The sequence below is a fragment of the Idiotropiscis lumnitzeri genome, unplaced genomic scaffold (genome assembly GCF_059441095.1).
Source record: "Idiotropiscis lumnitzeri isolate Australia: NSW breed Sydney's pygmy pipehorse unplaced genomic scaffold, RoL_Ilum_1.0 HiC_scaffold_67, whole genome shotgun sequence".
Taxonomy (NCBI): domain Eukaryota; kingdom Metazoa; phylum Chordata; class Actinopteri; order Syngnathiformes; family Syngnathidae; genus Idiotropiscis; species Idiotropiscis lumnitzeri.
Genome location: NW_028283605.1, coordinates 1,021,786 through 1,035,953, shown reverse-complemented (window position 1 = coordinate 1,035,953; position 14,168 = coordinate 1,021,786).

Here is a 14,168-nt window from a genome sequence, read left to right as displayed (position 1 = left end):
GGGGGGGCGCGGTGCGATGCTGAGGGGGGGCGTGTGGGACCCTGGGGGACATGTTTTTTTGCATGGTTTTGGGACAGAAAAAGGCGATCTCAGACAACGCCAGTTTGAGCTCGTCAAAGCTGTTTGTGCCCCTAGTTCACGCAGTACTGGTTTTAAAAAAGTGTCGCCCTGTCACGCAGTACTGATTAAAAAAAAAAAGGGTCGCGCTGTCACGCAGCACTGATTAAAAAAAAAGTGAAGTGATTTCTTTCGCCGCTCCTTAAATGCCCCGCGCCAAGCTATCTTGCGCCGCAGCACAACGGACTTCATTGGAACTATATGTAAGTCCGCGCACAGCAGCAGCAACAAGCAACGTGATGGCAAATAAACAACACTGCAAACAAGTAGCGTTCTAAATGAGGAGGCAAGCAAGGAGGCGCTAAGCGCGCTAATCGCTAAAATGAATTGCTTCGATGGACGCTCGACTTTTAACAGAAGTCTGACTCGAACCGCGTTTGGGCGGAGAGCCAGCAGCTATGAACAGAAATGTTGCATTGCAACCATTAGTTATCGAAACAAAATAAGACGACGTCTACGTGAGCAATTTAGTAGATGCTCTCAGGCTGGACCACGGAAGTGGCTGACGTCATCACGACAAAGAGGTTCGACGTCAAACGTATTGTAAACAAAAAAAAACGTATATTATTAAAACTGTTGCTTTATGAAGAATTTTTGTTTAAAATCCCCCTTGCTCTTTTTGTCTTTTCTATATTATGTACGTATTAATAACTGTTTGATTTCTTAAAGTTAAAAAACAAAAACGTATAGTAAATATTTATCATCTCATCAATATTAGCACCACAGAGTACTGAGTTTCGAGATCCTCACAATAGTCGTTCTCAAAATGATATATTTTTTTTATCAATTTAGCTTTGTCAAGGTAAGATATTTTATTGACAATCTAACATTAAAATGCAAAGAACATGTACATTAGTACGAAATGTAAAATAAATTGTGGTGGGGGGGGGTGCGAATTGTTTTCTTCTTGGTAGGGGGGGCATGACAGGAAATAATTGAGAACCACTGGTCTAGTCACACACCAGCTCGGGTTCATTCCCTACCAGAGAAATGACATTCCATGTCCCCAGAGCTAGGCGCTTTATGTTGCAGGGGATTGGACTGCCTTTGACTGCCTCCTAGCTCAAAGGAAACCCAAATTCTTTGGTCCCGCCCACTGGTAGTGAGCCGAAGTCCTTGTATTAAATAATAAATAAATACATAAAATTAAAAAATTAATAAATTTAAAAAACTGACCGATCCACTGCTTGGGTTAGTTTGACCCACCTTGAGATCCGTTCCCACTCAGTGACAGTGTTTACAAGCCACTGCCACCAGGCCAGTGAACCCGACGTCCAGGCAGTGACAAAAAACATGATCAAATTACATTGCTCATCATAAGGTGTTTGTGAGATGCTCTTTGTATGTTTCCTCAATTAAGACCCGTTTTCCATTGGTGTATTTGAAAAAAGTGGTGAACCTGTTAAATTCACTACAAAACGTTAAGAAGATGAAAGTAATGTTTAAAGGAATATTATTTTTCTATCGACATGCCGGCGGGCGGGCACAGATAGAGAGTGATAAAGCAGCACCACCCGTGCGGGGCGTGCTGACGAAAAAGCAAGCGCTCCTCCTCTCGTCGCGTCCTTATTAAGTCAAGTCAAGTCAATTTTATTTGTATAGCCCTTAATCACAGACAGTCTCAAAGGGCTTTACATAGCCACAATCGACATCCCCAATCTTAACCCCCAGGAGGGAAAGGAAAAACTCACAAAACCTCATTAGGGGAAAAGTGAGAAACCTTGAGAAGGGACCACAGATGGGGGAATCCCCCTTCCAGGAGGACCAGGCTGCAATGGATGCCAACTGGGCAATATTTGACACATACAATGATGCTATGCAATAATAGATGAGATAATATAAGAGTCAATTGAATGAAGTGCTGCAGGAAGATGACTTCAGTGGAGTGGGTCCTCATCCAGGGCCGTAATATCCATGGCAGCATATCCGAAGATGAGCCTTCGATCTTGTACCAGTCAGTTGGTGTAAATTCAGTACAGCCACTTCCAAGTGAATCGCCATCACCTAATTCGGGGAATTGGGAACAGAAAAGAAAGAACAGAAATAGCAAACAGGCCAACAAGTAGTTCAATGAAGTGCTGAAATATAAGGAAATCAGAAAAGGCGCTGCATGAAGACGACTTCGGCAGAGCAGGTCCCTTCCCGGTTCGTCAGTGCCGTAATCTTCAAAGCATGTCCCCATCACCTAATTCCCAAGCAGGGGAAGGAGGGGGCAGAAAAGAGAAGAACCGGCAGTAAACAGGCCAACAAATAATTAAATTAGATGCTAAAGTATATAAATAAATTGATCAAATGTCGCGCTGCAGGAAGACGACATCACTGGAACAGGTGCATGCCCAGTTGGTCAATGCCTTAAACTTCCTAGTGGGTCACCGTCACCTAATCCCCCAGCCGGGGGAAAAGGGGGCACAAAAGAAAACAAAAGAAAAAAAAAGCGGCAGTAAACAGGCCAACAAATATTTCAGCTAAATGCACAAGAGCATAAATGAGTCTTTAATAGTGTTTTGAACATTTCTACTGAAGTGGCGCCTCTAATATCTGAGGGTAGTGCATTCCAAAGCATTGGTGCCCGAATAGAGAACGCTCTAGGACCTGCGGACTTCTTTTTGGCTCGCGGGATCACTAAAAGACCAGCATTTTGTGAGCGAAGGTTTCGGGACGGAACATATGGTACCACGAGGTCAACGAGATAAGGTGCTAAGCCGTGCAATATTTTAAAAGTAAGTAGCAGAACTTTAAAATCACATCTCAAGTGGACCGGAAGCCAATGCAAATTGGCTAATATGATCAAATTTTCTCGTCTTAGTTAAGAGTCTAGCTGCTGCATTTTGAACTAACTGCAGACTTTTAATACTCGACATGGGGAGACCCGAGAGCAAAGCGTTACAATAGTCGAGGCGAGACGTAACAAACGCATGGATTAAGATTTCCGCGTCACACGTTGATAGAATTGGGCGAATTTTAGCAATGTTACGCAGATGAAAAAAACGCAGTTCGAGTAATATTTTTAATGTGCATTTGAAATGACATAGTTGCGTCAAATATAACACCTGTTGTGCGCGCCTCCCAGCGAACACTGGGAGTCGCGGAGTGGACCCCAAAATTGCAGACACAGCAAGATGCGAGTTTACAAAGGTATTTATTGCTACAAATGGTATATATTTTCCAATCAATATAATCAATACAATCAGGGTGCCGACAACTAGAGAACTAAACGCGCTGGCGGAAAGGTCACGCCAGGAAAAAAGGAACTGACGGCAAAACAGAAATCGCTTGCAAAAGGCAAGGAACATAGAACTTAAATTGCTTACCGCTGAAGGGCAAGAGGGAGCCAAACGAACAAACGAGAAAACAAAGGAGAGTAGCCTTAGCTGGATATAAACGAGGGAACAAAAAGCGTCTACTGCAAATGCAGAGCGAGAACAAGGAGCGAGAACAAGGAGCGAGAACAAGGAGCGAGAACAAGGAGCGAGAACAAGGAGCGAGATCGAGAGGTACGAGATCGAGACGTGGGATCATGAGTCGTGAGCGATGAGCAATATTCCGACGCTGAGGAGTCCGTTCCCTTGGCTTAAGTAGCGTAGTAATCATGGTGTTGATCAGAGCCTGGTGCGCAACCGGTGGGCACGTCTGTTCCGCAAGGGCGGCACGGATCGAGGAGGTAAGGCTGGAGGGAAACGCCCATTCAGCTGGGAAAACAATAACAACAAGACAAGGCATGACAGGACGGATCATGACAACACCGAGTGTATATATAAGGGAAAAAACACATGAAAAAGGCTCAATAGTGAGCCACGCTGCTGTAAACAGGCAGCCACTCGCGCGGCGCCGGAACCGGAAAAGAAAAAAAATTAGAATACACATTACTGTGGCTGGATTTTCAAGCTTAATGTTGCGGGTAATGGAGTCACCTATCACTAAGGTGCGGGAGCCATGAGACCGAGGTGGAATGGAACTGCTATGTGTCTTAACAGGCTCACCGCGATTAGCAAGCCGTTTTCGGCCAATGCGAACCAGACTAGCAGGTTGGCTACAACCCGTGCTAACAGTCGTGTCCGCCACGTTTACGCTTACCACATTACTCTGCTCTAGCTGGCGGACACGTCCCTCTAGCAGGGAGAGTCTTTCCATGAGAATGGTGCAAGTGTTGCATGTGGTGGTGCACGAAACCATAGTTGCGTTTACTCGCCCGGTGGATAAAAGCGGAGGAAAAGATGTCGCGCCGAAAGTGACGTCCTGTCGCGCCGAGTGTTGCAATATTAGGACAGAAAAAAGACGCTGTTGAATTTGACCTATTCGCAGTTCGAGCAGGTGCTTAACGCTGGAGAATATCACCACTTCGAAGTTCAAACTGCTGTTGAAACGGATGGGTAAGTGTTTTTCGTTTGTTTTTATTCAAAACATGCCTCGAGTGCATTTGTTCATGGTTAGAGATAGTTGTGTGGAAAACACTATACAAAGTAGCACCATGGATGTGGGCCTACAACACTGGCCTAGCAAACATGTGCTCCTACATCGACATAATTGACGAGCTCCAGTTAAGCATTGAATAATTATAAAACGTCATGGTGCTTTTACTCATTTAAAGAACTAAACCGACGCGTATTGTCATCCGGTGGTCAGGTTTGCATTGAATGTGAGCACGAGGGACGCTAGCTTGTTGCGTTAGCTTTGCGGAGCTAACAGCTTGCACTTTTGTTATAGAACAACAGAATGCAAGTACCATGATAATTTCTGTCATTAATTTTTGTGTAAGACACGATGTTCACTGGTTAATTACATGATTCTTAAAGCAAAGGTTACTGTGAATGCAATTTTGGTAAGATTTTTGTAGTCACACTGCATAAATCTGTCTGTGTCTGTTGTTTAAACTTCAATATAAACTATTATGGTTGAAATCGTTAATTGGGATGGAGGGATTGATATTTTTTTTAATTTATAATTTATTTTTCTTACGCTGATATTGTTAAAACTCCATTTAGCCTATAGTATGAATAATTATCAACACAAAACTGTCTTTTTTCTTTATAGAATAAACAATGCCTTCCCTGAGATGCAGGAAGTCCCCAAAGCAGGATACTATTGAACATGCAGTCAAGGGTCTGGACAAGACTGCAGAGTTAGAAGCGAAGTATATAAACTCATTTAAAGGTATGATGTTAACGCTTTTGCTAAGATATATTATTGTTTTCTGATAACCAAGCTGACATCGTTTTTTAAGTGGTTATTTTACATTAAGAGTGTCTTGACCTTTTCTTTTGCCACAATTTGCCACTTTTGTCAGTTTCAAGTTATTTCAGTGAGCGTGAAACCTGATGGTAGGAGTTCTATCTAAATTAAGGCTGTACTTGATGACGCCCTCCGGCATTTTTATACCACAATAGACCGGTTAACAAGTCTGATTTTGATAGTCTAGTGTAAAGCACGTAATACGTCACAGACATCACGTGACGCGATCCAATATGACTGTGTACAGTGGATGTCATTGTTTTGAAACTAAATAAACTTAAAGTTTTTTTTTTTACATAACCAGGTGCCATTGACATTTGTACTTTCAGTCCTAATACATACTGGCTAATGCAATGCTGGAAAATGAATTTTGGCTGGTCTGTTCCTTTAAAATCATAAAGAAGGGCTCTGCTCTATCCCTCACAAGAAGCAATGTTTCAAACCACCCTACATTAGTATAGTGGCCCAAATGAATACGATGACTCCTTATTTGTGTGCTTAAAAATATTAGGAAGCTAACTTGATTTCCCTGTTAACTAGGTCGAGGAGTATTTACCAAGGCCCCTTTCAGGAAAGACGACTTTATTCTTTATTATGGAGTACAGAGGAAAATTGATAGATTCTGATGAATCTCAACGCAGGAAGATGGATGGAAGAGGCACTGTCTTTTTGTTTGACTTCCGCCGGCAAGAAAAAACTTGGAGGTGAGGCTAAGATTGAGATGTTATCTTATTTTTGTTTTTATTTAAAAAAATAAACACATACTCATCCCATAAGTGTTAGGGGAAAAATCATTCTCTAAGCAAAAATGTATAATTACTTTTATTCATGCGTTGAATCTTTACAAATGAAAATATAGACCTGAAGTCTCAAAGACAAGCTGTTAATAGGGTCTGATTCCAATAGTAATTTCTTGTATGATTTGATTTAGAAGATTTAAAAATTGTGGATTTCCTATTTTTATGTTTTGTGTACACAAGATTGTCTCAAAGATTAATTTCTGACATTGATTGAATAATTTTTTTTTTTTTTTTTTAAATCTATTTTAAGTGTTGATGCAGCTCAAGAAGATGGCAGTCTGGGAAGACTGGTTAATGATGACCACATGCACCCCAACTGTAAAATGAAGAAGATGACAACAGAGGACTGACCACACCTCTGTCTGTTTGCGCTCCGAGACATTGATGTTGGCGAAGAAATAACTTAAGACTATGGACCAGCTGACTGGCCTTGGAGAACACAGGTTTGTAAGATGCATCTTTAAGTACAATAACAGAGCCCACTTGTGGTGTTCTGGTGATGTAGTTTCCAATTAGTTTGGCAATCTAATAAATGTATGTGAGGTTTCTATGGAAGTTGAACATGCTGACTGACTGGGGGAGTTCTCCATTGTCCACTATCTGTAATTCAAATTTGTGGGTCTGAGTCAAAGTTTGGCTCTGCAGGAACAACGAACTGGTCAGGGAGTGACAGTATTACAAAGTTCTGCATTACTCCTTTCTGGGCGGTGGCCCTGTTAGGCCATCATATGCCATATTGCAAATATCCCCATTGTGGGACTAATAAAGGACATCTTTATGTTGTGGTTTCCCTACCAGAACCAGCACCAACCCTTTATATTCATGATATAAAACACTGTTTCAATTTGATATTTAGCCTTTCTATACTGTCAAAATAGAAGACCCCAGGCTTTCCTGCGCTCCCTTGCCCAATTGGTGGTGTTCAGGAGACAACCTGGGACTGAAATATCAGTCACAACCAGTGTTGTTTTCGTCACTGATGACTATGACGAAAATACTTCGTTAACGCCCCTTTTTTAATGACGATGACAAGCTAAACGAGGTTCTTTTATGACGAAAACATGACGTGATGTACATGAATTTTTTTCGTTGACGAGACAAAATTGTTAGCATGTGGTTCATAAATTATTTTATGTTGCTTTTAGTGAAATAAAGCCACAACAGTTGCCCAACAAAATGTTTTGCTTCTCGGCTTATTTTGGAGCAGTGAGCATTGATTCCACTGTTGCCACTTTTTTCTGTTTGTAATGAAGAATCCTTAGTAGTCCATCCAAAAGTCTTTGTTATTGGGTGGAAACCTTGAATGCCTTGTTTTAACTCAAATGGACTTAAACCCATCCATCCATCCATCCATCCGTTATCTGTACCGCTTCTCCTCACTAGGGTCGCGGGGGGTGTTGGAGCCTATCCCAGCTGTCTTCGGCAGTAGGCGAGGTACACCCTGAATTGGTGTCCAGCCAATCGCAGGGCATGCATAGATGAACAACCATCCACGCTCACACTCATGCCTAGGGGCAATTAGAGTGTCCAAGCAACTTGCCATGCATGTTTTAAGAATATGGGAAGAAACCGTATTACCCAGAGGAAACCCACGCAGACACAGGGAGAACATGCAAACTCCACTCAGGAAGGCCGGAGCCAGAATCGTACCTACGACCTCAATATTGTGAGGCCATCATGCTAACCAGTTGGGCCACCGTGCCGCTTGGACTAAAACCTTTGTGAATAAATTGACGAAAACTAGGGTAAAACTTTTTTTGCGTTTCCGTCGACTAAAACTGGACTAAAACCCTTTTTTTAGTTTTCGTTGACTAAACTGGACTAAAACTATAACGAATTGGGATGACTAAATGTGATGTAAACAAATCAGCACTTTGTCCAAATGACTTGGACAAAATCTAAAATGCCTGCCAAAAACAACACTGGTCACAACACGTGTCTACAGAAGATTAATTGGCATGGGCGAAATTAATTAGTTTTATTTCATTCATGAGCTTATGTTTTGTTTTGGGTGGCTAAGGCTTAAAATGTGTAAAAATCTAATCCAACCTCAAATATAATTAATTCAATAAATTTATGATGCTACTAAAACATCAAAGCAGCCTCCTCCAGGCTTTACAGACTCAGAAATGGAGGTATGCGTATCGTGTGCTCATCCTGTCGTGTCTTGAGATGTTAAAATTGCAGTTAGATAGACGTGTGCTGATTAGACAAGACTTCTAATATATCTGGTGTCACAGGATATTTGTCAGTGAATGTGTATGTCTGGTTTGAGGCTCACTCAGCTTTTTCTTGTGTTGTGGGGTCCAGTTGAGTTGAATTGCGAGTAGGTATGTTGGCCATCTGACACCCAACTGTCAGGTTTGTGTTTGTGGGGACCCCGTAGAGCCATTTTTATTGTTGACATAAATCATAGCTAATCATCTTTTCCTTCATTATCATATGAAATACAGTTAGGAGTTGTATGTGCCTTTACTATGTTATAATCTTAGAACCTACCAGCCACTACAGCTGTCCGACAAGAAGACTTTTGGCTGTCCTGTGCTCCATTGCGTCCCTGGTGGCATTCAAAAGACAACCTGTGACTGAAATATCAGTCACAACATATCTCTACTGAAGATTAATTGTCATGCGCTAAAGTAATTGCTTTTGTTTCATTCGTGAACTTGTTAGTTTTTGTTTTGGGTGGCCAAAGCCTAAAAATGTGTAAAATTCTGATCCATTTTCTTTTTTTAATTCATTAAATTAATATTCAACTTGTTCATTAGGATGGAGGACAATCGACAATGACTGAATCGGCTGAGGTTGATGCCACCAGAACATCGAAGCAGCCTTCTCAAGGTTTGACAGACTCTGAAAAGGAGGTATGCGTATCATGTGGTCATCCTGTCGTGTCTTGAGATGTTAAAATTACAGTTAGATAGACCTGTGCTGGTTGGACAAGTTTTCTAATATATCTGGACATAAATCGTAGCTAATAATATTTTCCCTCATCATCATATGATATACAGTTATGCGTAGTATATGTCTTTACTATGTTACAATCTAAGAACCTACCAGCCACCACAGTTCTCTCATTGGGAGATTTAAGCTTTCGTCAGGCTGTCGACTGCTGCATTGCCCTCTTATTGGCTTTAAGTACACAACCTGTAACTGAATTATCTGTCAGAACAGAACCTATGTGTCCACAGCAGGTGATTTGGCATGTGGATTCTAAGTGAATTCTTCAGATTTTTAGAAAATAGGTAAAATTGTGATCAAAAGTTTAAATTGTCTAAAATTCTGGTATAGTTTGCAATAGTATATCTATTAAATCATTTCAAAACTTCTTAACAAGGATGGAGAACATTGGCTGTGACCGAATTGGTTGAGGTTTAGATTACCAGGACCATTGAGCAGCCTCCTCGGGATCTACAAATTTAGGAATGAAGATATGCATCCCATGTTACAATCCTGTTATGGCCCGAGGTTTTGAAGTTGCAGTTTCATATTGGGCTGGGCGATATGGCTGATAAGTACATAGCGATATAAGTATTTCATATGGGTCCATCGATACACATTGAAATCTTTTTTTATATTATTTTATTTATTTATTATTTTTTTTATTTTCCAATATTTTCACTGCCCTGTAAAAAAACATTTAATGTAGTTTTCCTCCCGGGAGCTTTTTGTTACGGTCAATTAAGTGTTTTTGTTAAATATAGCTGCGTAGAATAATTATATGCATTATTATCGTACCACAATGTTTTGGTTTTGCAAATAATTTCCTAAAATCATTCTAATTTTGTTATTACATTATTTTGTCATATCATTCATCAATATTTTAGTTTGTTTTTTTTCCAAATAGAATTAAGACCTTTTTCTGTGCAGATTCCTCTGGGAATTAAGTATTTAATGGGTTCTCAATTTTCTCTAGGACTCTGATGTAACCCAGTCTCCTCCCTTGGACAAAAAATATGGGCTGAATCTTCCTTGGAATAACGACACAGATTCTGACGAATCATTGTCAAATCCTGCCCCTGAACTTTGCGCCTCAGACCCAGACCATATTACTATCCCAAGGCTCAGGACGACCAAAAGTATACAGGTAAACAACCCATATAGATTTCAGGGAATCTTACAAGCAAATTGCATATATTTTATTGGTCTCCTGCCTTCTATCCTTTATATTTCGCTGTTGTTGTTGTTTTTTAGATTAAAAAAACAGGCTGACTTTGGAATGGATAAGCATTATTACTCCAACTCAGATGACAGTGGAGATGAATATATTCCGGATACAAGTGAGGCCTCTGATTCAGACGGAAGTGAATCTTTGGAAATTGTGGTCCCTCTCTTGAAGTCTAAGAATGCCTTCAAAGATTTTTCTCCCTCACCACGAATCTCAAAAGCCACCTCAACGCAGGTTGTTAATCGAGGGCGTTCACCCGTTCGGAGGAGTAGCAGCACTGGTGTGATTCTTGAATTCTATGGCTCTTCAAATATTTGTGCAGTTTAACACAAATCATCCAAAATAGAATTCAAGCACATCTGTGACAGAAATTCAAATTCAGAAGTCAAAGAGAGAGAACCAAAAAAATCTAATGCTGCGCTTCTTCCGAAGACATATACTGTAAGCATTAAATGTATGTTAGGACAATCTTGAAAAAAGTATTAGACCACCCTTTACTTTTATTTCTTGTTAATTTTATTAACCAAAATATAATGTCCATTTTTATTACAGATTAATGAATACAAAATTTAAAAAAAGGGGGGGGGGAAAACTGTTTGAGACAGTACATTGTCAAAGACAATACCCACCCAAACTCCCACCTGTTTGACCTGATGCCCTCTGGCAGGCGCTACAGATGCATCAAATCGAGGACCAATAGACTGAGAAACAGTTTCTTTCCGAGAGCCATCTCTATTCTGAACTCTCACACACACACGAGACCACCCTTACCTTGCAGAACAGCATCGTGATGTGTTTTTATATACCCTTCAGTATTATTTTCCATTGCACTCTCTTATTTATCTAATTTATATATTTGTCTGTATTATTGTTGTATTGCACTGGAGAGGGGAGCTCTCTAATCTCGTTGCACTCTTGAGTACAATGACAATAAAGGGATTTCTAATTCTAATTCTACAATGCCATCGCTATTGATGCAACTTAAGTGATTTTTGTTACTATAGTAAATAAAAAGGACAATGGCTAGATTCTCGTTATTTTCTCGAATTAAAACTCTAATCAGCTACTTTTTAATCGTTACATTTGTATAAACAAATGTTATGCAACTATATATGTGTTAACTTATACAAGAAATGACGGAAAAGCAAGGGTGGTTTAGTATTTTTTTATCGTATATAGTCTGTATAATATCTTGAACCTATGCTGATGCTGTTTAATACTGATTTAAATAATAATAATAATGTCATCTGTTGGTTTGACATGAACAAAACCTTTCAAGCACTTTTTAAAATTCTAAATACTACCTCTTGTCAGTAAGTTGGTTCACAGTACTGCCTTGGAGTGAAAGTGTGTAGTGCTGAGACAGTCGGTATGTGCTGAGTCGTCTGACGTTTGTGTGACTAGTACCCAGGAAGGTAGCGAAACCAGGCAGTGTGTATGTAGTACCCAGGAAGGCAGAGAAACCAAGCAATGTGTATGTGGTACCCACGAAGGCAGAGAAACCAAGCAGTGTGTATGTGGTACCCGGGAAGGTAGCAAAACCAGGGAGTGTGCATAGATGCAGACCCCAAAAGTGATTAAAACCAAATAAAGTCCCCAGAAGATCGTCTGTAGTCAGGTGAAGGACCCTGTACTTTGTTTAATTGGTAATTTGAAGTGGTTTTTGTGTTTAACTAAATTCCTGGACACTGCCTGATTTTATTTTTTCCAGAGCTGTACAACCACCAGAAAGGGTGGTTCCCACAATGTGAGTTTTGCTCAGGTGGCCCAACAATGTCACAAAAGCAAGTAGGGGTGTGTGTGTGTGTTCATTTTCCCTTATAGTATTGCAGTGCCAACTTTGTGGTCATGCCTTGGGCTGCCGACTTCGCTGCATTGTCAGCGAGGCAGTTTCCAATTATAATTGGGTCATTTTTATTAAGTAAGTTTTGCTTTTTCAAATAATTATTTAGACACGTTTTATGCACAACTTTAATTTTTCTGTTGTGGTTTTAAAGCCCTTGTTTGCCCAATGTCGACAGAACACATGAACATTTATTTTGACCGTCAGTTCACATTGTAACCATACAACCCATACAAGATGGGAAACCCCAAATTTTGACTAGCTCACACCCGCCTACGCTCTTCCTGCTTTTTCTCACAATTTCTCTCTTACAAATTATCTGTTTTGTGACCTTGGTTCTCAAACCCTTCTACTCCTCATCAGTCCGGAATGTGCACCTCATTTCTTTCTTATCAGTCTGGAATGTGCACCTGGTTTTTGTGTCTTACACGCCTGAATCTGTGCAAAACATCATGCTGCTTGTCCTGAACATACACAACCTAGTATCCCTTGAAACGAAATTTCTATTTGCAATCCCCAAAACAAAAAATGTTCCTCCAGTCGGGAGAAAAATGTCCTAAAAAAAAAATGTCTCTCCAGTCGGGAAAAAAAAGGTGTCCATAAGGTCAAGTCGCGGTTTGGTGATAATTTGGAGCGGCTTCCACAGTCGTGTGGCGCCTTCTACTGGTGCGGGAAAAAGTGACGCTGGGCTGAAACGCACCGCACCTTATCAGTGTAATGTGTCCCTGTGACAATTAGGTCGCCGTGCAATGTGAATGTGGTGGACAAGAATGTCATTTTTTGATTCCTTAAGCAGCAGTGAAGACTGCTTGAACACACTCTGACGTGGCTCTCACCACGGGATCCAATTATTGTGACTAATATGCAAATGGATTCACTTTCCTGTGTTCCTGCAGCAACACAAGTCCATGAAGCCATTTTTTGCAGTCACTGTTTGCTCAATGCTCATAGTAATTTGGTAGTGCGTTAAGATGCTCCTTTTTGGTCTCATGTTCCCTTGAACATTATGTTTACTACACACTAGACATGACCTACAAAAATTTTAAAAAGGTTTGTTGTCCTAGCTGTACTTTGGATATCAATCCCCCCTGTTGAGACATGGGAATTTCCATGACTCAATTTAGCGGTTAAATATCAAGTTGGTAGTGCTAACACATCATAATCAATGAGTTAATGCTTGACAAGTTCAAAAAGCTTTGTCAGCCTCAAGTGTTCAAACAATTTTTCTCTTCCGCAAATGTCATTGGCTGGTCATAAATGATGTCCAGCAATGGCCGTGTGATTTCTGAGTAATTTGCAATTCATGCCGACAATAATTACACCTCTATAAAAACATCATTTACTTCTCTGTTATTGGTTTTAAGGCTCTGGTAATGTTTTTTCTTTTTGCTTATCACTGATAATGCGCGCTTTTAAAGTTTTGACGTTTGTTTGAATTCGCCCTTGCTTATTGACTCTGAAATTAAGGTCCAATTGTGTCAGTGCATCACGGCCTAATAAGTAAAACGCACGTTGATGTAGAACTGCTTCTACACTTACTTTTTTTATCTTTGTTTTTTATATCACGTGATCCTCAGTTGCTATCACGACTGGTCCTGAAAAAGTAATGTTTATAACAGGACTTTCTGGTTCTTTATTTTTCTCTCTCTTTCTGCTCAACACGTTCATACTTTTGTGCATAATTTAGGATTTTCTCCTCCATTTGACAAGTCAGCCAATTTAAATTGTGTTATTTTATTTGAAAAGCCTGTAATTTCTTTTCTCTTCACCTAATCACAAATTTCTTATCATAAAAGTAAACATGTTAATTCTATTTCATTTCCTATATTTCTAACTCTGTGACTCATTTTACTTCAACCAGTTCTACCTCAAAGTGAATAGGTACACATTAATGTTATTTGTAGTCTCTAATTTCTTTTCTATTTTAATGAAAATTCTAGCCCTTCTAGCCAAATTTTTCCCTGTGTCATTTCTATCTCTGCATTTGATTCCATTTCTGGTCTATCTTAAT